Source organism: Aegilops tauschii, chromosome 5 (genome assembly GCF_002575655.3).
Source record: "Aegilops tauschii subsp. strangulata cultivar AL8/78 chromosome 5, Aet v6.0, whole genome shotgun sequence".
Lineage (NCBI taxonomy): Eukaryota > Viridiplantae > Streptophyta > Magnoliopsida > Poales > Poaceae > Aegilops > Aegilops tauschii.
The window spans coordinates 75,100,607-75,126,665 of record NC_053039.3 but is presented as its reverse complement, the minus strand read 5'-3'; the positions used below and the strand labels follow the sequence as shown (position 1 = coordinate 75,126,665).

General features: G+C 47.3%; 52 non-coding genes across 52 annotated transcripts; all 52 read right to left on the bottom strand.

The window, feature by feature from the left end:
* Positions 1–40: 40 nt before the first annotated feature.
* On the bottom strand, positions 41–159 carry LOC141025178 (5S ribosomal RNA). Its single transcript, XR_012186676.1, has one exon. It is a non-coding gene; the product is annotated as a 5S ribosomal RNA (ribosomal RNA).
* Positions 160–529: 370 nt separating this feature from the next.
* LOC141024510 (5S ribosomal RNA) lies at positions 530–648 on the bottom strand. The gene has a single exon (XR_012186108.1). It is a non-coding gene; the product is annotated as a 5S ribosomal RNA (ribosomal RNA).
* A 369-nt stretch (positions 649–1,017) lies between these two features.
* Positions 1,018–1,136, bottom strand: LOC141023513 (5S ribosomal RNA). Its single transcript, XR_012185113.1, has one exon. It is a non-coding gene; the product is annotated as a 5S ribosomal RNA (ribosomal RNA).
* Positions 1,137–1,509: 373 nt separating this feature from the next.
* Positions 1,510–1,628, bottom strand: LOC141024986 (5S ribosomal RNA). The gene has a single exon (XR_012186484.1). It is a non-coding gene; the product is annotated as a 5S ribosomal RNA (ribosomal RNA).
* A 370-nt stretch (positions 1,629–1,998) lies between these two features.
* On the bottom strand, positions 1,999–2,117 carry LOC141023682 (5S ribosomal RNA). Its single transcript, XR_012185281.1, has one exon. It is a non-coding gene; the product is annotated as a 5S ribosomal RNA (ribosomal RNA).
* Positions 2,118–2,488: 371 nt separating this feature from the next.
* On the bottom strand, positions 2,489–2,607 carry LOC141024985 (5S ribosomal RNA). The gene has a single exon (XR_012186483.1). It is a non-coding gene; the product is annotated as a 5S ribosomal RNA (ribosomal RNA).
* Positions 2,608–2,977: 370 nt separating this feature from the next.
* LOC141023905 (5S ribosomal RNA) lies at positions 2,978–3,096 on the bottom strand. The gene has a single exon (XR_012185503.1). It is a non-coding gene; the product is annotated as a 5S ribosomal RNA (ribosomal RNA).
* A 370-nt stretch (positions 3,097–3,466) lies between these two features.
* LOC141024068 (5S ribosomal RNA) lies at positions 3,467–3,585 on the bottom strand. Its single transcript, XR_012185666.1, has one exon. It is a non-coding gene; the product is annotated as a 5S ribosomal RNA (ribosomal RNA).
* A 370-nt stretch (positions 3,586–3,955) lies between these two features.
* Positions 3,956–4,074, bottom strand: LOC141023870 (5S ribosomal RNA). Its single transcript, XR_012185468.1, has one exon. It is a non-coding gene; the product is annotated as a 5S ribosomal RNA (ribosomal RNA).
* Positions 4,075–4,444: 370 nt separating this feature from the next.
* LOC141024067 (5S ribosomal RNA) lies at positions 4,445–4,563 on the bottom strand. The gene has a single exon (XR_012185665.1). It is a non-coding gene; the product is annotated as a 5S ribosomal RNA (ribosomal RNA).
* A 371-nt stretch (positions 4,564–4,934) lies between these two features.
* Positions 4,935–5,053, bottom strand: LOC141024009 (5S ribosomal RNA). The gene has a single exon (XR_012185607.1). It is a non-coding gene; the product is annotated as a 5S ribosomal RNA (ribosomal RNA).
* Positions 5,054–5,423: 370 nt separating this feature from the next.
* On the bottom strand, positions 5,424–5,542 carry LOC141023869 (5S ribosomal RNA). Its single transcript, XR_012185467.1, has one exon. It is a non-coding gene; the product is annotated as a 5S ribosomal RNA (ribosomal RNA).
* Positions 5,543–5,913: 371 nt separating this feature from the next.
* LOC141023539 (5S ribosomal RNA) lies at positions 5,914–6,032 on the bottom strand. The gene has a single exon (XR_012185139.1). It is a non-coding gene; the product is annotated as a 5S ribosomal RNA (ribosomal RNA).
* A 374-nt stretch (positions 6,033–6,406) lies between these two features.
* Positions 6,407–6,525, bottom strand: LOC141024692 (5S ribosomal RNA). The gene has a single exon (XR_012186189.1). It is a non-coding gene; the product is annotated as a 5S ribosomal RNA (ribosomal RNA).
* A 370-nt stretch (positions 6,526–6,895) lies between these two features.
* On the bottom strand, positions 6,896–7,014 carry LOC141024953 (5S ribosomal RNA). The gene has a single exon (XR_012186450.1). It is a non-coding gene; the product is annotated as a 5S ribosomal RNA (ribosomal RNA).
* A 370-nt stretch (positions 7,015–7,384) lies between these two features.
* LOC141023867 (5S ribosomal RNA) lies at positions 7,385–7,503 on the bottom strand. The gene has a single exon (XR_012185465.1). It is a non-coding gene; the product is annotated as a 5S ribosomal RNA (ribosomal RNA).
* A 371-nt stretch (positions 7,504–7,874) lies between these two features.
* Positions 7,875–7,993, bottom strand: LOC141023538 (5S ribosomal RNA). Its single transcript, XR_012185138.1, has one exon. It is a non-coding gene; the product is annotated as a 5S ribosomal RNA (ribosomal RNA).
* A 375-nt stretch (positions 7,994–8,368) lies between these two features.
* On the bottom strand, positions 8,369–8,487 carry LOC141024681 (5S ribosomal RNA). Its single transcript, XR_012186178.1, has one exon. It is a non-coding gene; the product is annotated as a 5S ribosomal RNA (ribosomal RNA).
* A 370-nt stretch (positions 8,488–8,857) lies between these two features.
* On the bottom strand, positions 8,858–8,976 carry LOC141024952 (5S ribosomal RNA). Its single transcript, XR_012186449.1, has one exon. It is a non-coding gene; the product is annotated as a 5S ribosomal RNA (ribosomal RNA).
* A 370-nt stretch (positions 8,977–9,346) lies between these two features.
* Positions 9,347–9,465, bottom strand: LOC141023866 (5S ribosomal RNA). The gene has a single exon (XR_012185464.1). It is a non-coding gene; the product is annotated as a 5S ribosomal RNA (ribosomal RNA).
* A 370-nt stretch (positions 9,466–9,835) lies between these two features.
* Positions 9,836–9,954, bottom strand: LOC141024066 (5S ribosomal RNA). Its single transcript, XR_012185664.1, has one exon. It is a non-coding gene; the product is annotated as a 5S ribosomal RNA (ribosomal RNA).
* Positions 9,955–10,323: 369 nt separating this feature from the next.
* Positions 10,324–10,442, bottom strand: LOC141025114 (5S ribosomal RNA). Its single transcript, XR_012186611.1, has one exon. It is a non-coding gene; the product is annotated as a 5S ribosomal RNA (ribosomal RNA).
* A 370-nt stretch (positions 10,443–10,812) lies between these two features.
* On the bottom strand, positions 10,813–10,931 carry LOC141024034 (5S ribosomal RNA). Its single transcript, XR_012185632.1, has one exon. It is a non-coding gene; the product is annotated as a 5S ribosomal RNA (ribosomal RNA).
* A 370-nt stretch (positions 10,932–11,301) lies between these two features.
* On the bottom strand, positions 11,302–11,420 carry LOC141024338 (5S ribosomal RNA). The gene has a single exon (XR_012185935.1). It is a non-coding gene; the product is annotated as a 5S ribosomal RNA (ribosomal RNA).
* A 369-nt stretch (positions 11,421–11,789) lies between these two features.
* On the bottom strand, positions 11,790–11,908 carry LOC141023502 (5S ribosomal RNA). The gene has a single exon (XR_012185100.1). It is a non-coding gene; the product is annotated as a 5S ribosomal RNA (ribosomal RNA).
* A 372-nt stretch (positions 11,909–12,280) lies between these two features.
* On the bottom strand, positions 12,281–12,399 carry LOC141024984 (5S ribosomal RNA). Its single transcript, XR_012186482.1, has one exon. It is a non-coding gene; the product is annotated as a 5S ribosomal RNA (ribosomal RNA).
* A 372-nt stretch (positions 12,400–12,771) lies between these two features.
* On the bottom strand, positions 12,772–12,890 carry LOC141023610 (5S ribosomal RNA). The gene has a single exon (XR_012185210.1). It is a non-coding gene; the product is annotated as a 5S ribosomal RNA (ribosomal RNA).
* A 371-nt stretch (positions 12,891–13,261) lies between these two features.
* LOC141024982 (5S ribosomal RNA) lies at positions 13,262–13,380 on the bottom strand. Its single transcript, XR_012186480.1, has one exon. It is a non-coding gene; the product is annotated as a 5S ribosomal RNA (ribosomal RNA).
* Positions 13,381–13,751: 371 nt separating this feature from the next.
* Positions 13,752–13,870, bottom strand: LOC141025113 (5S ribosomal RNA). The gene has a single exon (XR_012186610.1). It is a non-coding gene; the product is annotated as a 5S ribosomal RNA (ribosomal RNA).
* Positions 13,871–14,240: 370 nt separating this feature from the next.
* LOC141024033 (5S ribosomal RNA) lies at positions 14,241–14,359 on the bottom strand. Its single transcript, XR_012185631.1, has one exon. It is a non-coding gene; the product is annotated as a 5S ribosomal RNA (ribosomal RNA).
* Positions 14,360–14,728: 369 nt separating this feature from the next.
* On the bottom strand, positions 14,729–14,847 carry LOC141023609 (5S ribosomal RNA). Its single transcript, XR_012185209.1, has one exon. It is a non-coding gene; the product is annotated as a 5S ribosomal RNA (ribosomal RNA).
* A 371-nt stretch (positions 14,848–15,218) lies between these two features.
* On the bottom strand, positions 15,219–15,337 carry LOC141023847 (5S ribosomal RNA). Its single transcript, XR_012185445.1, has one exon. It is a non-coding gene; the product is annotated as a 5S ribosomal RNA (ribosomal RNA).
* Positions 15,338–15,707: 370 nt separating this feature from the next.
* On the bottom strand, positions 15,708–15,826 carry LOC141023505 (5S ribosomal RNA). The gene has a single exon (XR_012185103.1). It is a non-coding gene; the product is annotated as a 5S ribosomal RNA (ribosomal RNA).
* Positions 15,827–16,196: 370 nt separating this feature from the next.
* On the bottom strand, positions 16,197–16,315 carry LOC141024275 (5S ribosomal RNA). Its single transcript, XR_012185872.1, has one exon. It is a non-coding gene; the product is annotated as a 5S ribosomal RNA (ribosomal RNA).
* A 370-nt stretch (positions 16,316–16,685) lies between these two features.
* On the bottom strand, positions 16,686–16,804 carry LOC141023865 (5S ribosomal RNA). Its single transcript, XR_012185463.1, has one exon. It is a non-coding gene; the product is annotated as a 5S ribosomal RNA (ribosomal RNA).
* Positions 16,805–17,174: 370 nt separating this feature from the next.
* LOC141024065 (5S ribosomal RNA) lies at positions 17,175–17,293 on the bottom strand. The gene has a single exon (XR_012185663.1). It is a non-coding gene; the product is annotated as a 5S ribosomal RNA (ribosomal RNA).
* A 371-nt stretch (positions 17,294–17,664) lies between these two features.
* Positions 17,665–17,783, bottom strand: LOC141024951 (5S ribosomal RNA). Its single transcript, XR_012186448.1, has one exon. It is a non-coding gene; the product is annotated as a 5S ribosomal RNA (ribosomal RNA).
* Positions 17,784–18,153: 370 nt separating this feature from the next.
* Positions 18,154–18,272, bottom strand: LOC141023864 (5S ribosomal RNA). Its single transcript, XR_012185462.1, has one exon. It is a non-coding gene; the product is annotated as a 5S ribosomal RNA (ribosomal RNA).
* Positions 18,273–18,643: 371 nt separating this feature from the next.
* LOC141024669 (5S ribosomal RNA) lies at positions 18,644–18,762 on the bottom strand. The gene has a single exon (XR_012186166.1). It is a non-coding gene; the product is annotated as a 5S ribosomal RNA (ribosomal RNA).
* Positions 18,763–19,136: 374 nt separating this feature from the next.
* Positions 19,137–19,255, bottom strand: LOC141024668 (5S ribosomal RNA). Its single transcript, XR_012186165.1, has one exon. It is a non-coding gene; the product is annotated as a 5S ribosomal RNA (ribosomal RNA).
* A 370-nt stretch (positions 19,256–19,625) lies between these two features.
* Positions 19,626–19,744, bottom strand: LOC141024950 (5S ribosomal RNA). Its single transcript, XR_012186447.1, has one exon. It is a non-coding gene; the product is annotated as a 5S ribosomal RNA (ribosomal RNA).
* Positions 19,745–20,114: 370 nt separating this feature from the next.
* On the bottom strand, positions 20,115–20,233 carry LOC141023863 (5S ribosomal RNA). The gene has a single exon (XR_012185461.1). It is a non-coding gene; the product is annotated as a 5S ribosomal RNA (ribosomal RNA).
* Positions 20,234–20,603: 370 nt separating this feature from the next.
* LOC141024309 (5S ribosomal RNA) lies at positions 20,604–20,722 on the bottom strand. Its single transcript, XR_012185906.1, has one exon. It is a non-coding gene; the product is annotated as a 5S ribosomal RNA (ribosomal RNA).
* A 371-nt stretch (positions 20,723–21,093) lies between these two features.
* LOC141024948 (5S ribosomal RNA) lies at positions 21,094–21,212 on the bottom strand. Its single transcript, XR_012186445.1, has one exon. It is a non-coding gene; the product is annotated as a 5S ribosomal RNA (ribosomal RNA).
* Positions 21,213–21,584: 372 nt separating this feature from the next.
* LOC141023857 (5S ribosomal RNA) lies at positions 21,585–21,703 on the bottom strand. The gene has a single exon (XR_012185455.1). It is a non-coding gene; the product is annotated as a 5S ribosomal RNA (ribosomal RNA).
* Positions 21,704–22,077: 374 nt separating this feature from the next.
* On the bottom strand, positions 22,078–22,196 carry LOC141023641 (5S ribosomal RNA). The gene has a single exon (XR_012185241.1). It is a non-coding gene; the product is annotated as a 5S ribosomal RNA (ribosomal RNA).
* A 371-nt stretch (positions 22,197–22,567) lies between these two features.
* Positions 22,568–22,686, bottom strand: LOC141023845 (5S ribosomal RNA). Its single transcript, XR_012185442.1, has one exon. It is a non-coding gene; the product is annotated as a 5S ribosomal RNA (ribosomal RNA).
* A 369-nt stretch (positions 22,687–23,055) lies between these two features.
* Positions 23,056–23,173, bottom strand: LOC141024412 (5S ribosomal RNA). The gene has a single exon (XR_012186008.1). It is a non-coding gene; the product is annotated as a 5S ribosomal RNA (ribosomal RNA).
* Positions 23,174–23,829: 656 nt separating this feature from the next.
* LOC141023855 (5S ribosomal RNA) lies at positions 23,830–23,948 on the bottom strand. Its single transcript, XR_012185453.1, has one exon. It is a non-coding gene; the product is annotated as a 5S ribosomal RNA (ribosomal RNA).
* A 373-nt stretch (positions 23,949–24,321) lies between these two features.
* LOC141023531 (5S ribosomal RNA) lies at positions 24,322–24,440 on the bottom strand. Its single transcript, XR_012185131.1, has one exon. It is a non-coding gene; the product is annotated as a 5S ribosomal RNA (ribosomal RNA).
* A 371-nt stretch (positions 24,441–24,811) lies between these two features.
* On the bottom strand, positions 24,812–24,930 carry LOC141023844 (5S ribosomal RNA). Its single transcript, XR_012185441.1, has one exon. It is a non-coding gene; the product is annotated as a 5S ribosomal RNA (ribosomal RNA).
* A 370-nt stretch (positions 24,931–25,300) lies between these two features.
* Positions 25,301–25,418, bottom strand: LOC141024411 (5S ribosomal RNA). Its single transcript, XR_012186007.1, has one exon. It is a non-coding gene; the product is annotated as a 5S ribosomal RNA (ribosomal RNA).
* Between the last annotated feature and the right edge of the window lie 641 nt (positions 25,419–26,059).

Sequence of the window (26,059 nt, the reverse complement as noted above, 5' to 3'; positions counted from 1 at the left end):
GTGATATGTTTGTCATGAGGCGCAAAAAATAATTAAAAAGGGAATGCAACACGAGGACTTCCCAGGAGGTCACCCATCCTAGTACTACTCTCGCCCAAGCACGCTTAACTTTGGAGTTCTGATGGGATCCCGTGCTTTAGTGCTGGTATGATCGCATCCAACATGTTACCCCCGCCTTCGTCCCTTATGCCTGCCACTCCCATGTCCACTGCAAAGATGATTGTCATTCTTACTACCATTACAACCGTTGCCTAATAATGGATAATGCCCTATATATACTACTTACTCCCCCCCTCAAACACGGAGACGAGTTTACCACGGTTTCCACCCCTCCCTCTATACCGCAGCAACACGTATTTTTTTACCCCTTTCAGAACGCGCTCCTCGCGCCACAAAGCCGCCTCTAGACGCGTGACCAATGAGCAGTGAGCTAAAACATATCGCAAATGTCAAAAATAATATAACGGGGTTAATATATATCGCGCACATGCGATATGTTTGTCACGAGGCGCAAAAAATAATTAAAAAGGGAATGCAACAGGAGGATTTTCCAGGAGGTCACACATCCTAGTACTACTCTCGCCCAAGCACGCTTAACTTCGGAGTTCTGATGGGATCCGTTGCTTTAGTGCTGGTATGATCGCATCCGACATGTTACCCCCGCCTTCGTCCCTTATGCTTGCCACTCCCAGGTCCACTTCAAAGATGATTGTCATTCTTACTACCATTACAACCGTTGCCTAATAATGGATAATGCCCTATATATACTACTTACTCCCCCCCTCAAACACGGAGACGAGTTTACCACGGTTTCCACCCCTCCCTCTATACCGCAGCAACACGTATTTTTTACCCCTTTCAGAACGCGCTCCTCGCGCCACAAAGCCGCCTCTAGACGCGTGACAAATGAGCAGCGAGCTAAAACATATCGCAAATGTCAAAAATAATATAACGGGGTTAATATATATCGCGCACATGCGATATGTTTGTCACGACGCGCAAAAAATAATTAAAAAGGGAATGCAACACGAGGACTTCCCAGGAGGTCACCCATCCTAGTACTACTCTCGCCCAAGCACGCTTAACTTCGGAGTTCTGATGGGATCCGGTGCTTTAGTGCTGGTATGATCGCATCCGACATGTTACCCCCGCCTTCGTCCCTTATGCTTGCCACTCCCAGGTCCACTGCAAAGATGATTGTCATTCTTACTACCATTACAACCGTTGCCTAATAATGGATAATGCCCTATATATACTACTTACTCCCCCCCCCCTCAAACACGGAGACGAGTTTACCACGGTTTCCACCCCTCCCTCTATACCGCAGCAACACGTATTTTTTTACCCCTTTCAGAACGCGCTCCTCGCGCCACAAAGCCGGCTCTAGACGCGTGACCAATGAGCAGCGAGCTAAAACATATCGCAAATGTGAAAAATAATATAACGGGGTTAATATATATCGCGCACATGCGATATGTTTGTCACGACGCGCAAAAAATAATTAAAAAGGGAATGCAACACGAGGACTTCCCAGGAGGTCACCCATCCTAGTACTACTCTCGCCCAAGCACGCTTAACTACGGAGTTCTGATGGGATCCGGTGCTTTAGTGCTGGTATGATCACATCCTACAGGTTACCCCCGCCTTCGTCCCTTATGCTTGCCACTCCCAGGTCCACTGCAAAGATGATTGTCATTCTTACTACCATTACAACCGTTGCCTAATAATGAATAATGCCCTATATATACAACTTACTCCCCCCCCTCAAACACGGAGACGAGTTTACCACGGTTTCCACCCCACCCTCTATACCGCAGCAACACGTATTTTTTTACCCCTTTCAGAACGCGCTCCTCGCGCCACAAAGCCGCCTCTAGACACGTGCCAATGAACAGCGAGCTAAAACATATCGCAAATGTCAAAAATAATATAACGGGGTTAATATATATCGCGCACATGCGATATGTTTGTCACGAGGCGCAAAAAATAATTAAAAAGGGAATGCAACACGAGGACTTCCCAGGAGGTCACCCATCCATGTACTACTCTCGCCCAAGCACGCTTAACTTCGGAGTTCTGATGGGATCCGGTGCTTTAGTGCTGGTATGATCGCTTCCGACATTTTACCCCCGCCTTCGTCCCTTATGCTTGCCACTCCCAGGTCCACTTCAAAGATGATTGTCATTCTTACTACCATTACAACCGTTGCCTAATAATGGATAATGCCCTATATATACTACTTACTCCCCCCCCTCAAACACGGAGACGAGTTTACCACGGTTTCCACCCCTCCCTCTATACCGCAGCAACACGTATTTTTTTACCCCTTTCAGAACGCGCTCCTCGCGCCACAAAGCCGGCTCTAGACGCGTGACCAATGAGCAGCGAGCTAAAACATATCGCAAATGTCAAAAATAATATAACGGGGTTAATATATATCGCGCACATGCGATATGTTTGTCACGACGCGCAAAAAATAATTAAAAAGGGAATGCAACACGAGGACTTCCCAGGAGGTCACCCATCCTAGTACTACTCTCGCCCAAGCACGCTTAACTACGGAGTTCTGATGGGATCCGGTGCTTTAGTGCTGGTATGATCACATCCTACAGGTTACCCCCGCCTTCGTCCCTTATGCTTGCCACTCCCAGGTCCACTGCAAAGATGATTGTCATTCTTACTACCATTACAACCGTTGCCTAATAATGAATAATGCCCTATATATACAACTTACTCCCCCCCCTCAAACACGGAGACGAGTTTACCACGGTTTCCACCCCACCCTCTATACCGCAGCAACACGTATTTTTTTACCCCTTTCAGAACGCGCTCCTCGCGCCACAAAGCCGCCTCTAGACACGTGCCAATGAACAGCGAGCTAAAACATATCGCAAATGTCAAAAATAATATAACGGGGTTAATATATATCGCGCACATGCGATATGTTTGTCACGAGGCGCAAAAAATAATTAAAAAGGGAATGCAACACGAGGACTTCCCAGGAGGTCACCCATCCTTGTACTACTCTCGCCCAAGCACGCTTAACTTCAGAGTTCTGATGGGATCCGGTGCTTTAGTGCTGGTATGATCGCTTCCGACATTTTACCCCCGCCTTCGTCCCTTATGCTTGCCACTCCCAGGTCCACTTCAAAGATGATTGTCATTCTTACTACCATTACAACCGTTGCCTAATAATGGATAATGCCCTATATATACTACTTACTCCCCCCCCTCAAACACGGAGACGAGTTTACCACGGTTTCCACCCCTCCCTCTATACCGCAGCAACACGTATTTTTTACCCCTTTCAGAACGCGCTCCTCGCGCCACAAAGCCGCCTCTAGACGCGTGACCAATGAGCAGCGAGCTAAAACATATCGCAAGTGTCAAAAATAATATAACGGGGTTAATATATATCGCGCACATGCGATATGTTTGTCACGAGGCGCAAAAAAGAATTAAAAAGGGAATGCAACAGGAGGATTTTCCAGGAGGTCACCCATCCTAGTACTACTCTCACCCAAGCACGCTTAACTTCGGAGTTCTGATGGGATCCGGTGCTTTAGTGCTGGTATGATCGCATCCGACACGTTACCCCCGCCTTCGTCCCTTATGCTTGCCACTCCCAGGTCCACTGCAAAGAAGATTGTCATTCTTACTACCATTAAAACCGTTGCCTAATAATGGATAATGCCCTATATATACTACTTACTCCCCCCCTCAAACACGGAGACGAGTTTACCACGGTTTCCACCCCTCCCTCTATACCGCAGCAACACGTATTTTTTTACCCCTTTCAGAACGCGCTCCTCGCGCCACAATGCCGCCTCTAGACGCGTGACCAATGAGCAGCGAGCTAAAACATATCGCAAATGTCAAAAATAATATAACGGGGTTAATATATATCGCGCACATGCGATATGTTTGTCACGAGGCGCAAAAAATAATTAAAAAGGGAATGCAACACGAGGATTTTCTAGGAGGTCACCCATCCTAGTACTACTCTCGCCCAAGCACGCTTAACTTCGGAGTTCTGATGGGATCCGGTGCTTTAGTGCTGGTATGATCACATCCGGCATGTTACCCCCGCCTTCGTCCCTTATGCTTGCCACTCCCAGGTCCACTGCAAAGATGATTGTCATTCTTACTACCATTACAACCGTTGCCTAATAATGGATAATGCCCTATATATACTACTTACTCCCCCCCTCAAACACGGAGACGAGTTTACCACGGTTTCCACCCCTCCCTCTATACCACAGCAACACGTATTTTTTTACCCCTTTCAGAACGCGCTCCTCGCGCCACAAAGCCGCCTCTAGACGCGTGACCAATGAGCAGCGAGCTAAAACATATCGCAAGTGTCAAAAATAATATAACGGGGTTAATATATATCGCGCACATGCGATATGTTTGTCACGAGGCGCAAAAAATAATTAAAAAGGGAATGCAACAGGAGGATTTTCCAGGAGGTCACCCATCCTAGTACTACTCTCACCCAAGCACGCTTAACTTCGGAGTTCTGATGGGATCCGGTGCTTTAGTGCTGGTATGATCGCATCCGACATGTTACCCCCGCCTTCGTCCCTTATGCTTGCCACTCCCAGGTCCACTGCAAAGATGATTGTCATTCTTACTACCATTACAACCGTTGCCTAATAATGGATAATGCCCTATATATACTACTTACTCCCCCCCTCAAACACGGAGACGAGTTTACCACGGTTTCCACCCCTCCCTCTATACCGCAGCAACACGTATTTTTTTTACCCCTTTCAGAACGCGCTCCTCGCGCCACAATGCCGCCTCTAGACGCGTGACCAATGAGCAGCGAGCTAAAACATATCGCAAATGTCAAAAATAATATAACGGGGTTAATATATATCGCGCACATGCGATATGTTTGTCACGACGCGCAAAAAATAATTAAAAAGGGAATGCAACACGAGGACTTCCCAGGAGGTCACCCATCCTAGTACTACTCTCGCCCAAGCACGCTTAACTTCGGAGTTCTGATGGGATGTGGTGCTTTAGTGCTGGTATGATCGCATCCGACATGTTACCCCCGCCTTCGTCCCTTATGCTTGCCACTCCCAGGTCCACTGCAAAGATGATTGTCATTCTTACTACCATTAAAACCGTTGCCTAATAATGGATAATGCCCTATATATACTACTTACTCCCCCCCTCAAACACGGAGACGAGTTTACCACGGTTTCCACCCCTCCCTCTATACCGCAGCAACACGTATTTTTTTACCCCTTTCAGAACGCGCTCCTCGCGCCACAATGCCGCCTCTAGACGCGTGACCAATGAGCAGCGAGCTAAAACATATCGCAAATGTCAAAAATAATATAACGGGGTTAATATATATCGCGCACATGCGATATGTTTGTTACGAGGCGCAAAAAATAATTAAAAAGGGAATGCAACACGAGGATTTTCTAGGAGGTCACCCATCCTAGTACTACTCTCGCCCAAGCACGCTTAACTTCGGAGTTCTGATGGGATCCGGTGCTTTAGTGCTGGTATGATCACATCCGACATGTTACCCCCGCCTTCGTCCCTTATGCTTGCCACTCCCAGGTCCACTGCAAAGATGATTGTCATTCTTACTACCATTACAACCGTTGCCTAATAATGGATAATGCCCTATATATACTACTTACTCCCCCCCTCAAACACGGAGACGAGTTTACCACGGTTTCCACCCCTCCCTCTATACCGCAGCAACACGTATTTTTTTACCCCTTTCAGAACGCGCTCCTCGCGCCACAAAGCAGGCTCTAGACGCGTGACCAATGAGCAGCGAGCTAAAACATATCGCAAATGTCAAAAAGAATATAACGGGGTTAATATATATCGCGCACATGTGATATGTTTGTCATGAGGCACAAAAAATAATTAAAAATGCGAATGCAACACGAGGACTTCCCAGGAGGTCACCCATCCTAGTACTACTCTCGCCCAAGCATGCTTAACTTCGGAGTTCTGATGGGATCCGGTGCTTTAGTGCTGGTATGATCGCATCCAACATGTTGCCCCTGCCTTCGTCCCTTATGCTTGCCACTCCCAGGTCCACTGCAAAGATGATTGTCATTCTTACTACCATTACAACCGTTGCCTAATAATGGATAATGCCCTATATATACTACTTACTCCCCCCCCCCTCAAACACGGAGACGAGTTTACCACGGTTTCCATCCCTCCCTCTATACCGCAGCAACACGTATTTTTTTACCCCTTTCAGAACGCGCTCCTCGCGCCACAACGCCGCCTCTAGACGCGTGACCAATGAGCAGCGAGCTAAAACATATCGCAAATGTCAAAAATAATATAACGGGGTTAATATATATCGCGCACATGTGATATGTTTGTCATGAGGCACAAAAAATAATTAAAAATGCGAATGCAACACGAGGACTTCCCAGGAGGTCACCCATCCTAGTACTACTCTCGCCCAAGCACGCTTAACTTCGGAGTTCTGATGGGATCCGGTGCTTTAGTGCTGGTATGATCGCATCCAACATGTTGCCCCTGCCTTCGTCCCTTATGCTGCCACTCCCAGGTCCACTGCAAAGATGATTGTCATTCTTACTACCATTACAACCGTTGCCTAATAATGGATAATGCCCTATATATACTACTTACTCCCCCCCTCAAACACGGAGACGAGTTTACCACGGTTTCCACCCCTCCCTCTATACCGCAGCAACACGTATTTTTTTAACCCCTTTCAGAACGCGCTCCTCGCGCCACAATGCCGCCTCTAGACGCGTGACCAATGAGCAGCGAGCTAAAACATATCGCAAATGTCAAAAATAATATAACGGGGTTAATATATATCGCGCACATGCGATATGTTTGTCACGACGCGCAAAAAATAATTAAAAAGGGAATGCAACACGAGGACTTCCCAGGAGGTCACCCATCCTAGTACTACTCTCGCCCAAGCACGCTTAACTTCGGAGTTCTGATGGGATCTGGTGCTTTAGTGCTGGTATGATCGCATCCGACATGTTACCCCCGCCTTCGTCCCTTATGCTTGCCACTCCCAGGTCCACTGCAAAGATGATTGTCATTCTTACTACCATTAAAACCGTTGCCTAATAATGGATAATGCCCTATATATACTACTTACTCCCCCCCTCAAACACGGAGACGAGCTTACCACGGTTTCCACCCCTCCCTCTATACCGCAGCAACACGTATTTTTTTACCCCTTTCAGAACGCGCTCCTCGCGCCACAATGCCGCCTCTAGACGCGTGACCAATGAGCAGCGAGCTAAAACATATCGCAAATGTCAAAAATAATATAACGGGGTTAATATATATCGCGCACATGCGATATGTTTGTTACGAGGCGCAAAAAATAATTAAAAAGGGAATGCAACACGAGGATTTTCTAGGAGGTCACCCATCCTAGTACTACTCTCGCCCAAGCACGCTTAACTTCGGAGTTCTGATGGGATCCGGTGCTTTAGTGCTGGTATGATCACATCCGACATGTTACCCCCGCCTTCGTCCCTTATGCTTGCCACTCCCAGGTCCACTGCAAAGATGATTGTCATTCTTACTACCATTACAACCGTTGCCTAATAATGGATAATGCCCTATATATACTACTTACTCCCCCCCTCAAACACGGAGACGAGTTTACCACGGTTTCCACCCCTCCCTCTATACCGCAGCAACACGTATTTTTTTACCCCTTTCAGAACGCGCTCCTCGCGCCACAAAGCAGGCTCTAGACGCGTGACCAATGAGCAGCGAGCTAAAACATATCGCAAATGTCAAAAAGAATATAACGGGGTTAATATATATCGCGCACATGTGATATGTTTGTCATGAGGCACAAAAAATAATTAAAAATGCGAATGCAACACGAGGACTTCCCAGGAGGTCACCCATCCTAGTACTACTCTCGCCCAAGCATGCTTAACTTCGGAGTTCTGATGGGATCCGGTGCTTTAGTGCTGGTATGATCGCATCCAACATGTTGCCCCTGCCTTCGTCCCTTATGCTTGCCACTCCCAGGTCCACTGCAAAGATGATTGTCATTCTTACTACCATTACAACCGTTGCCTAATAATGGATAATGCCCTATATATACTACTTACTCCCCCCCCCCCTCAAACACGGAGACGAGTTTACCACGGTTTCCATCCCTCCCTCTATACCGCAGCAACACGTATTTTTTTACCCCTTTCAGAACGCGCTCCTCGCGCCACAACGCCGCCTCTAGACGCGTGACCAATGAGCAGCGAGCTAAAACATATCGCAAATGTCAAAAATAATATAACGGGGTTAATATATATCGCGCACATGTGATATGTTTGTCATGAGGCACAAAAAATAATTAAAAATGCGAATGCAACACGAGGACTTCCCAGGAGGTCACCCATCCTAGTACTACTCTCGCCCAAGCACGCTTAACTTCGGAGTTCTGATGGGATCCGGTGCTTTAGTGCTGGTATGATCGCATCCAACATGTTGCCCCTGCCTTCGTCCCTTATGCTGCCACTCCCAGGTCCACTGCAAAGATGATTGTCATTCTTACTACCATTACAACCGTTGCCTAATAATGGATAATGCCCTATATATACTACTTACTCCCCCCCTCAAACACGGAGACGAGTTTACCACGGTTTCCACCCCTCCCTCTATACCGCAGCAACACGTATTTTTTTAACCCCTTTCAGAACGCGCTCCTCGCGCCACAATGCCGCCTCTAGACGCGTGACCAATGAGCAGCGAGCTAAAACATATCGCAAATGTCAAAAATAATATAACGGGGTTAATATATATCGCGCACATGCGATATGTTTGTCACGACGCGCAAAAAATAATTAAAAAGGGAATGCAACACGAGGACTTCCCAGGAGGTCACCCATCCTAGTACTACTCTCGCCCAAGCACGCTTAACTTCGGAGTTCTGATGGGATCTGGTGCTTTAGTGCTGGTATGATCGCATCCGACATGTTACCCCCGCCTTCGTCCCTTATGCTTGCCACTCCCAGGTCCACTGCAAAGATGATTGTCATTCTTACTACCATTAAAACCGTTGCCTAATAATGGATAATGCCCTATATATACTACTTACTCCCCCCCTCAAACACGGAGACGAGCTTACCACGGTTTCCACCCCTCCCTCTATACCGCAGCAACACGTATTTTTTTACCCCTTTCAGAACGCGCTCCTCGCGCCACAATGCCGCCTCTAGACGCGTGACCAATGAGCAGCGAGCTAAAACATATCGCAAATGTCAAAAATAATATAACGGGGTTAATATATATCGCGCACATGCGATATGTTTGTTACGAGGCGCAAAAAATAATTAAAAAGGGAATGCAACACGAGGATTTTCTAGGAGGTCACCCATCCTAGTACTACTCTCGCCCAAGCACGCTTAACTTCGGAGTTCTGATGGGATCCGGTGCTTTAGTGCTGGTATGATCACATCCGACATGTTACCCCCGCCTTCGTCCCTTATGCTTGCCACTCCCAGGTCCACTGCAAAGATGATTGTCATTCTTACTACCATTACAACCGTTGCCTAATAATGGATAATGCCCTATATATACTACTTACTCCCCCCCTCAAACACGGAGACGAGTTTACCACGGTTTCCACCCCTCCCTCTATACCGCAGCAACACGTATTTTTTTACCCCTTTCACAACGCGCTCCTCGCGCCACAAAGCCGCCTCTAGACGCGTGACCAATGAGCAGCGAGCTAAAACATATCGCAAGTGTCAAAAATAATATAACGGGGTTAATATATATCGCGCACATGCGATATGTTTGTCACGAGGCGCAAAAAATAATTAAAAAGGGAATGCAACAGGAGGATTTTCCAGGAGGTCACCCATCCTAGTACTACTCTCACCCAAGCACGCTTAACTTCGGAGTTCTGATGGGATCCGGTGCTTTAGTGCTGGTATGATCGCATCCGACATGTTACCCCCGCCTTCGTCCCTTATACTTGCCACTCCCAGGTCCACTGCAAAGATGATTGTCATTCTTACTACCATTACAACCGTTGCCTAATAATGGATAATACCCTATATATACTACTTACTCCCCCCCTCAAACACGGAGACGAGTTTACCACGGTTTCCACCCCTCCCTCTATACCGCAGCAACACGTATTTTTTACCCCTTTCAGAACGCGCTCCTCGCGCCACAAAGCCGCCTCTAGACGCATGACCAATGAGCAGCGAGCTAAAACATATCGCAAATGTCAAAAATAATATAACGGGGTTAATATATATCGCGCACATGCGATATGTTTGTCACGACCCGCAAAAAATAATTAAAAAGGGAATGCAACACGAGGACTTCCCAGGAGGTCACCCATCCTAGTACTACTCTCGTCCAAGCACGCTTAACTACGGAGTTCTGATGGGATCCGGTGCTTTAGTGCTGGTATGATCGCATCCTACATGTTACCCCCGCCTTCGTCCCTTATGCTTGCCACTCCCAGGTCCACTACAAAGATTATTGTCATTCTTACTACGATTACAACCGTTGCCTAATAATGGATAATGCCCTATATATACTACTTACTCCCCCCCCTCAAACACGGGGACGAGTTTACCACGGTTTCCACCCCTCCCTCCATACCGCAGCAACACGTATTTTTTACCCCTTTCAGAACGCGGTCCTCGCGCCACAAAGCCGCCTCTAGACGCGTGACCAATGAGCAGCGAGCTAAAACATATCGCAAATGTCAAAAATAATATAACGGGGTTGATATATATCGCGCACATGTGATATGTTTGTCATGAGGCGCAAAAAATAATTAAAAAGGGAATGCAACACGAGGACTTCCCAGAAGGTCACCCATCCTAGTACTACTCTCGCCCAAGCACGCTTAACTTTGGAGTTCTGATGGGATCACGTGCTTTAGTGCTGGTATGATCGCATCCAACATGTTACCCCCGCCTTCGTCCCTTATGCCTGCCACTCCCATGTCCACTGCAAAGATGATTGTCATTCTTACTACCATTACAACCGTTGCCTAATAATGGATAATGCCCTATATATACTACTTACTCCCCCCCTCAAACACGGAGACGAGTTTACCACGGTTTCCACCCCTCCCTCTATACCGCAGCAACACGTATTTTTTTACCCCTTTCAGAACGCGCTCCTCGCGCCACAAAGCCGCCTCTAGACGCGTGACCAATGAGCAGTGAGCTAAAACATATCGCAAATGTCAAAAATAATATAACGGGGTTAATATATATCGCGCACATGCGATATGTTTGTCACGAGGCGCAAAAAATAATTAAAAAGGGAATGCAACAGGAGGATTTTCCAGGAGGTCACCCATCCTAGTACTACTCTCGCCCAAGCACGCTTAACTTCGGAGTTCTGATGGGATCCGTTGCTTTAGTGCTGGTATGATCGCATCCGACATGTTACCCCCGCCTTCGTCCCTTATGCTTGCCACTCCCAGGTCCACTGCAAAGATGATTGTCATTCTTACTACCATTACAACCGTTGCCTAATAATGGATAATGCCCTATATATACTACTTACTCCCCCCCTCAAACACGGAGACGAGTTTACCACGGTTTCCACCCCTCCCTCTATACCGCAGCAACACGTATTTTTTACCCCTTTCAGAACGCGCTCCTCGCGCCACAAAGCCGCCTCTAGACGCGTGACAAATGAGCAGCGAGCTAAAACATATCGCAAATGTCAAAAATAATATAACGGGGTTAATATATATCGCGCACATGCGATATGTTTGTCACGACGCGCAAAAAATAATTAAAAAGGGAATGCAACACGAGGACTTCCCAGGAGGTCACCCATCCTAGTACTACTCTCGCCCAAGCACGCTTAACTTCGGAGTTCTGATGGGATCCGGTGCTTTAGTGCTGGTATGATCGCATCCGACATCTTACCCCCGCCTTCGTCCCTTATGCTTGCCACTCCCAGGTCCACTGCAAAGATGATTGTCATTCTTACTACCATTACAACCGTTGCCTAATAATGGATAATGCCCTATATATACTACTTACTCCCCCCCCCTCAAACACGGAGACGAGTTTACCACGGTTTCCACCCCTCCCTCTATACCGCAGCAACACGTATTTTTTTACCCCTTTCAGAACGCGCTCCTCGCGCCACAAAGCCGGCTCTAGACGCGTGACCAATGAGCAGCGAGCTAAAACATATCGCAAATGTCAAAAATAATATAACGGGGTTAATATATATCGCGCACATGCGATATGTTTGTCACGACGCGCAAAAAATAATTAAAAAGGGAATGCAACACGAGGACTTCCCAGGAGGTCACCCATCCTAGTACTACTCTCGCCCAAGCACGCTTAACTACGGAGTTCTGATGGGATCCGGTGCTTTAGTGCTGGTATGATCACATCCTACAGGTTACCCCCGCCTTCGTCCCTTATGCTTGCCACTCCCAGGTCCACTGCAAAGATGATTGTCATTCTTACTACCATTACAACCGTTGCCTAATAATGAATAATGCCCTATATATACAACTTACTCCCCCCCCCCTCAAACACGGAGACGAGTTTACCACGGTTTCCACCCCACCCTCTATACCGCAGCAACACGTATTTTTTTACCCCTTTCAGAACGCGCTCCTCGCGCCACAAAGCCGCCTCTAGACACGTGCCAATGAACAGCGAGCTAAAACATATCGCAAATGTCAAAAATAATATAACAGGGTTAATATATATCGCGCACATGCGATATGTTTGTCACGAGGCGCAAAAAATAATTAAAAAGGGAATGCAACACGAGGACTTCCCAGGAGGTCACCCATCCTTGTACTACTCTCGCCCAAGCACGCTTAACTTCGGAGTTCTGATGGGATCCGGTGCTTTAGTGCTGGTATGATCGCTTCCGACATTTTACCCCCGCCTTCGTCCCTTATGCTTGCCACTCCCAGGTCCACTTCAAAGATGATTGTCATTCTTACTACCATTACAACCGTTGCCTAATAATGGATAATGCCCTATATATACTACTTACTCCCCCCCCTCAAACACGGAGACGAGTTTACCACGGTTTCCACCCCTCCCTCTATACCGCAGCAACACGTATTTTTTTACCCCTTTCAGAACGCGCTCCTCGCGCCACAAAGCCGGCTCTAGACGCGTGACCAATGAGCAGCGAGCTAAAACATATCGCAAATGTCAAAAATAATATAACGGGGTTAATATATATCGCGCACATGCGATATGTTTGTCATGACGCGCAAAAAATAATTAAAAAGGGAATGCAACACGAGGACTTCCCAGGAGGTCACCCATCCTAGTACTACTCTCGCCCAAGCACGCTTAACTACGGAGTTCTGATGGGATCCGGTGCTTTAGTGCTGGTATGATCACATCCTACAGGTTACCCCCGCCTTCGTCCCTTATGCTTGCCACTCCCAGGTCCACTGCAAAGATGATTGTCATTCTTACTACCATTACAACCGTTGCCTAATAATGAATAATGCCCTATATATACAACTTACTCCCCCCCCCTCAAACACGGAGACGAGTTTACCACGGTTTCCACCCCACCCTCTATACCGCAGCAACACGTATTTTTTTACCCCTTTCAGAACGCGCTCCTCGCGCCACAAAGCCGCCTCTAGACACGTGCCAATGAACAGCGAGCTAAAACATATCGCAAATGTCAAAAATAATATAACGGGGTTAATATATATCGCGCACATGCGATATGTTTGTCACGAGGCGCAAAAAATAATTAAAAAGGGAATGCAACACGAGGACTTCCCAGGAGGTCACCCATCCTAGTACTACTCTCGTCCAAGCACGCTTAACTACGGAGTTCTGATGGGATCCGGTGCTTTAGTGCTGGTATGATCGCATCCTACATGTTACCCCCGCCTTCGTCCCTTATGCTTGCCACTCCCAGGTCCACTACAAAGATTATTGTCATTCTTACTACGATTACAACCGTTGCCTAATAATGGATAATGCCCTATATATACTACTTACTCCCCCCCCTCAAACACGGGGACGAGTTTACCACGGTTTCCACCCCTCCCTCCATACCGCAGCAACACGTATTTTTTACCCCTTTCAGAACGCGGTCCTCGCGCCACAAAGCCGCCTCTAGACGCGTGACCAATGAGCAGCGAGCTAAAACATATCGCAAATGTCAAAAATAATATAACGGGGTTGATATATATCGCGCACATGTGATATGTTTGTCATGAGGCGCAAAAAATAATTAAAAAGGGAATGCAACACGAGGACTTCCCAGAAGGTCACCCATCCTAGTACTACTCTCGCCCAAGCACGCTTAACTTTGGAGTTCTGATGGGATCACGTGCTTTAGTGCTGGTATGATCGCATCCAACATGTTACCCCCGCCTTCGTCCCTTATGCCTGCCACTCCCATGTCCACTGCAAAGATGATTGTCATTCTTACTACCATTACAACCGTTGCCTAATAATGGATAATGCCCTATATATACTACTTACTCCCCCCCTCAAACACGGAGACGAGTTTACCACGGTTTCCACCCCTCCCTCTATACCGCAGCAACACGTATTTTTTTACCCCTTTCAGAACGCGCTCCTCGCGCCACAAAGCCGCCTCTAGACACGTGCCAATGAACAGCGAGCTAAAACATATCGCAAATGTCAAAAATAATATAACAGGGTTAATATATATCGCGCACATGCGATATGTTTGTCACGAGGCGCAAAAAATAATTAAAAAGGGAATGCAACACGAGGACTTCCCAGGAGGTCACCCATCCTTGTACTACTCTCGCCCAAGCACGCTTAACTTCGGAGTTCTGATGGGATCCGGTGCTTTAGTGCTGGTATGATCGCTTCCGACATTTTACCCCCGCCTTCGTCCCTTATGCTTGCCACTCCCAGGTCCACTTCAAAGATGATTGTCATTCTTACTACCATTACAACCGTTGCCTAATAATGGATAATGCCCTATATATACTACTTACTCCCCCCCCTCAAACACGGAGACGAGTTTACCACGGTTTCCACCCCTCCCTCTATACCGCAGCAACACGTATTTTTTTACCCCTTTCAGAACGCGCTCCTCGCGCCACAAAGCCGGCTCTAGACGCGTGACCAATGAGCAGCGAGCTAAAACATATCGCAAATGTCAAAAATAATATAACGGGGTTAATATATATCGCGCACATGCGATATGTTTGTCATGACGCGCAAAAAATAATTAAAAAGGGAATGCAACATGAGGACTTCCCAGGAGGTCACCCATCCTAGTACTACTCTCGCCCAAGCACGCTTAACTACGGAGTTCTGATGGGATCCGGTGCTTTAGTGCTGGTATGATCACATCCTACAGGTTACCCCCGCCTTCGTCCCTTATGCTTGCCACTCCCAGGTCCACTGCAAAGATGATTGTCATTCTTACTACCATTACAACCGTTGCCTAATAATGAATAATGCCCTATATATACAACTTACTCCCCCCCCTCAAACACGGAGACGAGTTTACCACGGTTTCCACCCCACCCTCTATACCGCAGCAACACGTATTTTTTTACCCCTTTCAGAACGCGCTCCTCGCGCCACAAAGCCGCCTCTAGACACGTGCCAATGAACAGCGAGCTAAAACATATCGCAAATGTCAAAAATAATATAACGGGGTTAATATATATCGCGCACATGCGATATGTTTGTCACGAGGCGCAAAAAATAATTAAAAAGGGAATGCAACACGAGGACTTCCCAGGAGGTCACCCATCCTAGTACTACTCTCGCCCAAGCACGCTTAACTTCAGAGTTCTGATGGGATCCGGTGCTTTAGTGCTGGTATGATCGCTTCCGACATTTTACCCCCGCCTTCGTCCCTTATGCTTGCCACTCCCAGGTCCACTTCAAAGATGATTGTCATTCTTACTACCATTACAACCGTTGCCTAATAATGGATAATGCCCTATATATACTACTTACTCCCCCCCCTCAAACACGGAGACGAGTTTACCACGGTTTCCACCCCTCCCTCTATACCGCAGCAACACGTATTTTTTACCCCTTTCAGAACGCGCTCCTCGCGCCACAAAGCCGCCTCTAGACGCGTGACCAATGAGCAGCGAGCTAAAACATATCGCAAGTGTCAAAAATAATATAACGGGGTTAATATATATCGCGCACATGCGATATGTTTGTCACGAGGCGCAAAAAAGAATTAAAAAGGGAATGCAACAGGAGGATTTTCCAGGAGGTCACCCATCCTAGTACTACTCTCACCCAAGCACGCTTAACTTCGGAGTTCTGATGGGATCTGGTGCTTTAGTGCTGGTATGATCGCATCCGACATGTTACCCCCGCCTTCGTCCCTTATGCTTGCCACTCCCAGGTCCACTGCAAAGAAGATTGTCATTCTTACTACCATTAAAACCGTTGCCTAATAATGGATAATGCCCTATATATACTACTTACTCCCCCCCTCAAACACGGAGACGAGTTTACCACGGTTTCCACCCCTCCCTCTATACCGCAGCAACACGTATTTTTTTACCCCTTTCAGAACGCGCTCCTCGCGCCACAATGCCGCCTCTAGACGCGTGACCAATGAGCAGCGAGCTAAAACATATCGCAAATGTCAAAAATAATATAACGGGGTTAATATATATCGCGCACATGCGATATGTTTGTCACGAGGCGCAAAAAATAATTAAAAAGGGAATGCAACACGAGGATTTTCTAGGAGGTCACCCATCCTAGTACTACTCTCGCCCAAGCACGCTTAACTTCGGAGTTCTGATGGGATCCGGTGCTTTAGTGCTGGTATGATCACATCCGGCATGTTACCCCCGCCTTCGTCCCTTATGCTTGCCACTCCCAGGTCCACTGCAAAGATGATTGTCATTCTTACTACCATTACAACCGTTGCCTAATAATGGATAATGCCCTATATATACTACTTACTCCCCCCCTCAAACACGGAGACGAGTTTACCACGGTTTCCACCCCTCCCTCTATACCACAGCAACACGTATTTTTTTACCCCTTTCAGAACGCGCTCCTCGCGCCACAAAGCCGCCTCTAGACGCGTGACCAATGAGCAGCGAGCTAAAACATATCGCAAGTGTCAAAAATAATATAACGGGGTTAATATATATCGCGCACATGCGATATGTTTGTCACGAGGCGCAAAAAATAATTAAAAAGGGAATGCAACAGGAGGATTTTCCAGGAGGTCACCCATCCTAGTACTACTCTCACCCAAGCACGCTTAACTTCGGAGTTCTGATGGGATCCGGTGCTTTAGTGCTGGTATGATCGCATCCGACATGTTACCCCCGCCTTCGTCCCTTATGCTTGCCACTCCCAGGTCCACTGCAAAGATGATTGTCATTCTTACTACCATTACAACCGTTGCCTAATAATGGATAATGCCCTATATATACTACTTACTCCCCCCCTCAAACACGGAGACGAGTTTACCACGGTTTCCACCCCTCCCTCTATACCGCAGCAACACGTATTTTTTTTACCCCTTTCAGAACGCGCTCCTCGCGCCACAATGCCGCCTCTAGACGCGTGACCAATGAGCAGCGAGCTAAAACATATCGCAAATGTCAAAAATAATATAACGGGGTTAATATATATCGCGCACATGCGATATGTTTGTCACGACGCGCAAAAAATAATTAAAAAGGGAATGCAACACGAGGACTTCCCAGGAGGTCACCCATCCTAGTACTACTCTCGCCCAAGCACGCTTAACTTCGGAGTTCTGATGGGATCTGGTGCTTTAGTGCTGGTATGATCGCATCCGACATGTTACCCCCGCCTTCGTCCCTTATGCTTGCCACTCCCAGGTCCACTGCAAAGATGATTGTCATTCTTACTACCATTAAAACCGTTGCCTAATAATGGATAATGCCCTATATATACTACTTACTCCCCCCCTCAAACACGGAGACGAGTTTACCACGGTTTCCACCCCTCCCTCTATACCGCAGCAACACGTATTTTTTTACCCCTTTCAGAACGCGCTCCTCGCGCCACAATGCCGCCTCTAGACGCGTGACCAATGAGCAGCGAGCTAAAACATATCGCAAATGTCAAAAATAATATAACGGGGTTAATATATATCGCGCACATGCGATATGTTTGTTACGAGGCGCAAAAAATAATTAAAAAGGGAATGCAACACGAGGATTTTCTAGGAGGTCACCCATCCTAGTACTACTCTCGCCCAAGCACGCTTAACTTCGGAGTTCTGATGGGATCCGGTGCTTTAGTGCTGGTATGATCACATCCGACATGTTACCCCCGCCTTCGTCCCTTATGCTTGCCACTCCCAGGTCCACTGCAAAGATGATTGTCATTCTTACTACCATTACAACCGTTGCCTAATAATGGATAATGCCCTATATATACTACTTACTCCCCCCCTCAAACACGGAGACGAGTTTACCACGGTTTCCACCCCTCCCTCTATACCGCAGCAACACGTATTTTTTTACCCCTTTCAGAACGCGCTCCTCGCGCCACAAAGCAGGCTCTAGACGCGTGACCAATGAGCAGCGAGCTAAAACATATCGCAAATGTCAAAAATAATATAACGGGGTTAATATATATCGCGCACATGTGATATGTTTGTCATGAGGCACAAAAAATAATTAAAAATGCGAATGCAACACGAGGACTTCCCAGGAGGTCACCCATCCTAGTACTACTCTCGCCCAAGCACGCTTAACTTCGGAGTTCTGATGGGATCCGGTGCTTTAGTGCTGGTATGATCGCATCCAACATGTTGCCCCTGCCTTCGTCCCTTATGCTTGCCACTCCCAGGTCCACTGCAAAGATGATTGTCATTCTTACTACCATTACAACCGTTGCCTAATAATGGATAATGCCCTATATATACTACTTACTCCCCCCCCCCTCAAACACAGAGACGAGTTTACCACGGTTTCCATCCCTCCCTCTATACCGCAGCAACACGTATTTTTTTACCCCTTTCAGAACGCGCTCCTCGCGCCACAACGCCGCCTCTAGACGCGTGACCAATGAGCAGCGAGCTAAAACATATCGCAAATGTCAAAAATAATATAACGGGGTTAATATATATCGCGCACATGTGATATGTTTGTCATGAGGCACAAAAAATAATTAAAAATGCGAATGCAACACGAGGACTTCCCAGGAGGTCACCCATCCTAGTACTACTCTCGCCCAAGCACGCTTAACTTCGGAGTTCTGATGGGATCCGGTGCTTTAGTGCTGGTATGATCGCATCCAACATGTTGCCCCTGCCTTCGTCCCTTATGCTGCCACTCCCAGGTCCACTGCGAAGATGATTGTCATTCTTACTACCATTACAACCGTTGCCTAATAATGGATAATGCCCTATATATACTACTTACTCCCCCCCTCAAACACGGAGACGAGTTTACCACGGTTTCCACCCCTCCCTCTATACCGCAGCAACACGTATTTTTTTAACCCCTTTCAGAACGCGCTCCTCGCGCCACAATGCCGCCTCTAGACGCGTGACCAATGAGCAGCGAGCTAAAACATATCGCAAATGTCAAAAATAATATAACGGGGTTAATATATATCGCGCACATGCGATATGTTTGTCACGACGCGCAAAAAATAATTAAAAAGGGAATGCAACACGAGGACTTCCCAGGAGGTCACCCATCCTAGTACTACTCTCGCCCAAGCACGCTTAACTTCGGAGTTCTGATGGGATCTGGTGCTTTAGTGCTGGTATGATCGCATCCAACATGTTAACCCCGCCTTCGTCCCTTATGCTTGCCACTCCCAGGTCCACTGCAAAGATGATTGTCATTCTTACTACCATTAAAACCGTTGCCTAATAATGGATAATGCCCTATATATACTACTTACTCCCCCCCTCAAACACGGAGACGAGCTTACCACGGTTTCCACCCCTCCCTCTATACCGCAGCAACACGTATTTTTTTACCCCTTTCAGAACGCGCTCCTCGCGCCACAATGCCGCCTCTAGACGCGTGACCAATGAGCAGCGAGCTAAAACATATCACAAATGTCAAAAATAATATAACGGGGTTAATATATATCGCGCACATGCGATATGTTTGTTACGAGGCGCAAAAAATAATTAAAAAGGGAATGCAACACGAGGATTTTCTAGGAGGTCACCCATCCTAGTACTACTCTCGCCCAAGCACGCTTAACTTCGGAGTTCTGATGGGATCCGGTGCTTTAGTGCTGGTATGATCACATCCGACATGTTACCCCCGCCTTCGTCCCTTATGCTTGCCACTCCCAGGTCCACTGCAAAGATGATTGTCATTCTTACTACCATTACAACCGTTGCCTAATAATGGATAATGCCCTATATATACTACTTACTCCCCCCCTCAAACACGGAGACGAGTTTACCACGGTTTCCACCCCTCCCTCTATACCGCAGCAACACGTATTTTTTTACCCCTTTCACAACGCGCTCCTCGCGCCACAAAGCCGCCTCTAGACGCGTGACCAATGAGCAGCGAGCTAAAATATATCGCAAGTGTCAAAAATAATATAACGGGGTTAATATATATCGCGCACATGCGATATGTTTGTCACGAGGCGCAAAAAATAATTAAAAAGGGAATGCAACAGGAGGATTTTCCAGGAGGTCACCCATCCTAGTACTACTCTCACCCAAGCATGCTTAACTTCGGAGTTCTGATGGGATCCGGTGCTTTAGTGCTGGTATGATCGCATCCGACATGTTACCCCCGCCTTCGTCCCTTATGCTTGCCACTCCCAGGTCCACTGCAAAGATGATTGTCATTCTTACTACCATTACAACCGTTGCCTAATAATGGATAATGCCCTATATATACTACTTACTCCCCCCCTCAAACACGGAGACGAGTTTACCACGGTTTCCACCCCTCCCTCTATACCGCAGCAACACGTATTTTTTTTACCCCTTTCAGAACGCGCTCCTCGCGCCACAATGCCGCCTCTAGACGCGTGACCAATGAGCAGCGAGCTAAAACATATCGCAAATGTCAAAAATAATATAACGGGGTTAATATATATCGCGCACATGCGATATGTTTGTCACGACGCGCAAAAAATAATTAAAAAGGGAATGCAACACGAGGACTTCCCAGGAGGTCACCCATCCTAGTACTACTCTCGCCCAAGCACGCTTAACTTCGGAGTTCTGATGGGATCTGGTGCTTTAGTGCTGGTATGATCGCATCCGACATGTTACCCCCGCCTTCGTCCCTTATGCTTGCCACTCCCAGGTCCACTGCAAAGATGATTGTCATTCTTACTACCATTACAACCGTTGCCTAATAATGGATAATGCCCTATATATACTACTTACTCCCCCCCCCTCAAACACGGAGACGAGTTTACCACGGTTTCCATCCCTCCCTCTATACCGCAGCAACACGTATTTTTTTACCCCTTTCAGAACGCGCTCCTCGCGCCACAACGCCGCCTCTAGACGCGTGACCAATGAGCAGCGAGCTAAAACATATCGCAAATGTCAAAAATAATATAACGGGGTTAATATATATCGCGCACATGCGATATGTTTGTCACGAGGCGCAAAAAATAACTAAAAAGGGAATGCAACACGAGGACTTCCCAGGAGGTCACCCATCCTAGTACTACTCTCGCCCAAGCATGCTTAACTTCGGAGTTCTGATGGGATCCGGTGCTTTAGTGTTGGTATGATCGCATCCAACATGTTAGCCCCGCCTTCGTCCCTTATGCTTGCCACTCCCAGGTCCACTGCAAAGATGATTGTCAGTCTTACTACCATTACAACCGTTGTCTAATAATGGATAATGCCCTATATACACTACTTACTCCCCCCCCCCCTCAAACACGGAGACGAATTTACCACGGTTTCCACCCCTCCCTCTATACCGCAGCAACACGTATTTTTTTACCCCTTTCAGAACGCGCTACTCGTGCCATAAAGCCGCCTCTAGACGCGTGACCTATGAGCAGCGAGCTAAAACATATCGCAAATGTCAAAAATAATATAACGGGGTTAATATATATTGCGCACATGTGATATGTTTGTCATGAGGCGCAAAAAATAATTATAAAGGGAATGCAACACGAGGACTTCCCAGGAGGTCACCCATCCTAGTACTACCCTCGCCCAAGCACGCTTAACTTCGGAGTTCTGATGGGATCCGGTGCTTTAGTGCTGGTATGATCGCATCCAACATGTTACCCCCGCCTTCGTCCCTTATGCTTGCCACTCCCAGGTCCACTGCAAAGATGATTGTCATTCTTACTACCATTACAACCGTTGCCTAATAATGGATAATGCCCTATATATACTACTTACCCCCCCCCTCAAACACGGAGACGAGTTTACCACGGTTTCCACCCCTCCCTCTATACCGCAGCAACACGTATTTTTTTTACCCCTTTCAGAACGCGCTCCTCGCGCCACAATGCCGCCTCTAGACGCGTGACCAATGAGCAGCGAGCTAAAACATATCGCAAATGTCAAAAATAATATAACGGGGTTAATATATATCGCGCACATGCGATATGTTTGTCACGAGGCGCAAAAATTAATTAAAAAGGGAATGCAACACGAGGATTTTCCAGGAGGTCACCCATCCTAGTACTACTCTCGCCCAAGCACGCTTAACTTCGGAGTTCTGATGGGGTCCGGTGCTTTAGTGCTGGTATGATCGCATCCGACATGTTACCCCCGCCTTCGTCCCTTATGCTTGCCACTCCCAGGTCCACTGCAAAGATGATTGTCATTCTTACTACCATTACAACCGTTGCCTAATAATGGATAATGCCCTATATATACTACTTACTCCCCCCCTCAAACACGGAGACGAGTTTACCACGGTTTCCACCCCTCCCTCTATACCGCAGCAACACGTATTTTTTACCCCTTTCAGAACGAGCTCCTCGCGCCACAAAGCCGCCTCTAGACGCGTGACCAATGAGCAACGAGCTAAAACATATCGCAAATGTCAAAAATAATATAACGGGGTTAATATATATCGCGCACATGTGATATGTTTGTCATGAGGCGCAAAAAATAATTATAAAGGGAATGCAACAGAGGACTTCCCAGGAGGTAACCCATCCTAGTACTATTCTCGCCCAAGCACGCTTAACTTCGGAGTTCTGATGGAATCCGGTGCTTTAGTGCTGGTATGATCGCATCCAACATGTTACCCCCGCCTTCGTCCCTTATGCTGCCACTCCCAGGTCCACTGCAAAGATGATTGTCATTCTTACTACCATTACAACCGTTGCCTAATAATGGATAATGCCCTATATATACTACTTACTCCCCCCCTCAAACACGGAGACGAGTTTACCACGGTTTCCACCCCTCCCTCTATACCGCAGCAACACGTATTTTTTTACCCCTTTCAGAACGCGCTCCTCGCGCCACAAAGCCGCCTCTCATGGGATCCGGTGCTTTAGTGCTGGTATGATCGCATCCGACATGTTACCCCCGCCTTCGTCCCTTATGCTTGCCACTCCCAGGTCCACTGCAAAGATGATTGTCATTCTTACTACCATTACAACCGTTGCCTAATAATGGATAATGCCCTATATATACTACTTACTCCCCCCCCCTCAAACACGGAGACGAGTTTACCACGGTTTCCATCCCTCCCTCTATACCGCAGCAACACGTATTTTTTTACCCCTTTCAGAACGCGCTCCTCGCGCCACAACGCCGCCTCTAGACGCGTGACCAATGAGCAGCGAGCTAAAACATATCGCAAATGTCAAAAATAATATAACGGGGTTAATATATATCGCGCACATGCGATATGTTTGTCACGAGGCGCAAAAAATAATTAAAAAGGGAATGCAACACGAGGACTTCCCAGGAGGTCACCCATCCTAGTACTACTCTCGCCCAAGCATGCTTAACTTCGGAGTTCTGATGGGATCCGGTGCTTTAGTGTTGGTATGATCGCATCCAACATGTTAGCCCCGCCTTCGTCCCTTATGCTTGCCACTCCCAGGTCCACTGCAAAGATGATTGTCAGTCTTACTACCATTACAACCGTTGTCTAATAATGGATAATGCCCTATATACACTACTTACTCCCCCCCCCCTCAAACACGGAGACGAATTTACCACGGTTTCCACCCCTCCCTCTATACCGCAGCAACACGTATTTTTTTACCCCTTTCAGAACGCGCTACTCGTGCCATAAAGCCGCCTCTAGACGCGTGACCTATGAGCAGCGAGCTAAAACATATCGCAAATGTCAAAAATAATATAACGGGGTTAATATATATCGCGCACATGTGATATGTTTGTCATGAGGCGCAAAAAATAATTATAAAGGGAATGCAACACGAGGACTTCCCAGGAGGTCACCCATCCTAGTACTACCCTCGCCCAAGCACGCTTAACTTCGGAGTTCTGATGGGATCCGGTGCTTTAGTGCTGGTATGATCGCATCCAACATGTTACCCCCGCCTTCGTCCCTTATGCTTGCCACTCCCAGGTCCACTGCAAAGATGATTGTCATTCTTACTACCATTACAACCGTTGCCTAATAATGGATAATGCCCTATATATACTACTTACCCCCCCCCTCAAACACGGAGACGAGTTTACCACGGTTTCCACCCCTCCCTCTATACCGCAGCAACACGTATTTTTTTTACCCCTTTCAGAACGCGCTCCTCGCGCCACAATGCCGCCTCTAGACGCGTGACCAATGAGCAGCGAGCTAAAACATATCGCAAATGTCAAAAATAATATAACGGGGTTAATATATATCGCGCACATGCGATATGTTTGTCACGAGGCGCAAAAATTAATTAAAAAGGGAATGCAACACGAGGATTTTCCAGGAGGTCACCCATCCTAGTACTACTCTCGCCCAAGCACGCTTAACTTCGGAGTTCTGATGGGGTCCGGTGCTTTAGTGCTGGTATGATCGCATCCGACATGTTACCCCCGCCTTCGTCCCTTATGCTTGCCACTCCCAGGTCCACTGCAAAGATGATTGTCATTCTTACTACCATTACAACCGTTGCCTAATAATGGATAATGCCCTATATATACTACTTACTCCCCCCCTCAAACACGGAGACGAGTTTACCACGGTTTCCACCCCTCCCTCTATACCGCAGCAACACGTACTTTTTTACCCCTTTCAGAACGAGCTCCTCGCGCCACAAAGCCGCCTCTAGACGCGTGACCAATGAGCAACGAGCTAAAACATATCGCAAATGTCAAAAATAATATAACGGGGTTAATATATATCGCGCACATGTGATATGTTTGTCATGAGGCGCAAAAAATAATTATAAAGGGAATGCAACAGAGGACTTCCCAGGAGGTAACCCATCCTAGTACTATTCTCGCCCAAGCACGCTTAACTTCGGAGTTCTGATGGAATCCGGTGCTTTAGTGCTGGTATGATCGCATCCAACATGTTACCCCCGCCTTCGTCCCTTATGCTGCCACTCCCAGGTCCACTGCAAAGATGATTGTCATTCTTACTACCATTACAACCGTTGCCTAATAATGGATAATGCCCTATATATACTACTTACTCCCCCCCTCAAACACGGAGACGAGTTTACCACGGTTTCCACCCCTCCCTCTATACCGCAGCAACACGTATTTTTTTACCCCTTTCAGAACGCGCTCCTCGCGCCACAAAGCCGCCTCTCATGGGATCCGGTGCTTTAGTGCTGGTATGATCGCATCCAACATGTTACCCCCGCCTTCGTCCCTTATGCTTGCCACTCCCAGGTCCACTTCAAAGATGATTGTCATTCTTACTACGATTACAACCGTTGCCTAATAATGGATAATGCCCTATATATACTACTTACTCCCCCCCCTCAAACACGGGGACGAGTTTACCACGGTTTCCACCCCTCCCTCCATACCGCAGCAACACGTATTTTTTTACCCCTTTCAGAACTACCGCAGCAACACGTATTTTTTTACCCCTTTCAGAACGCGCTGCTCGCGCCACAAAGCCGCCTCTAGACGCGTGACCAATGAGCAGCGAGCTAAAACATATCGCAAATGTCAAAAATAATATAACGGGGTTGATATA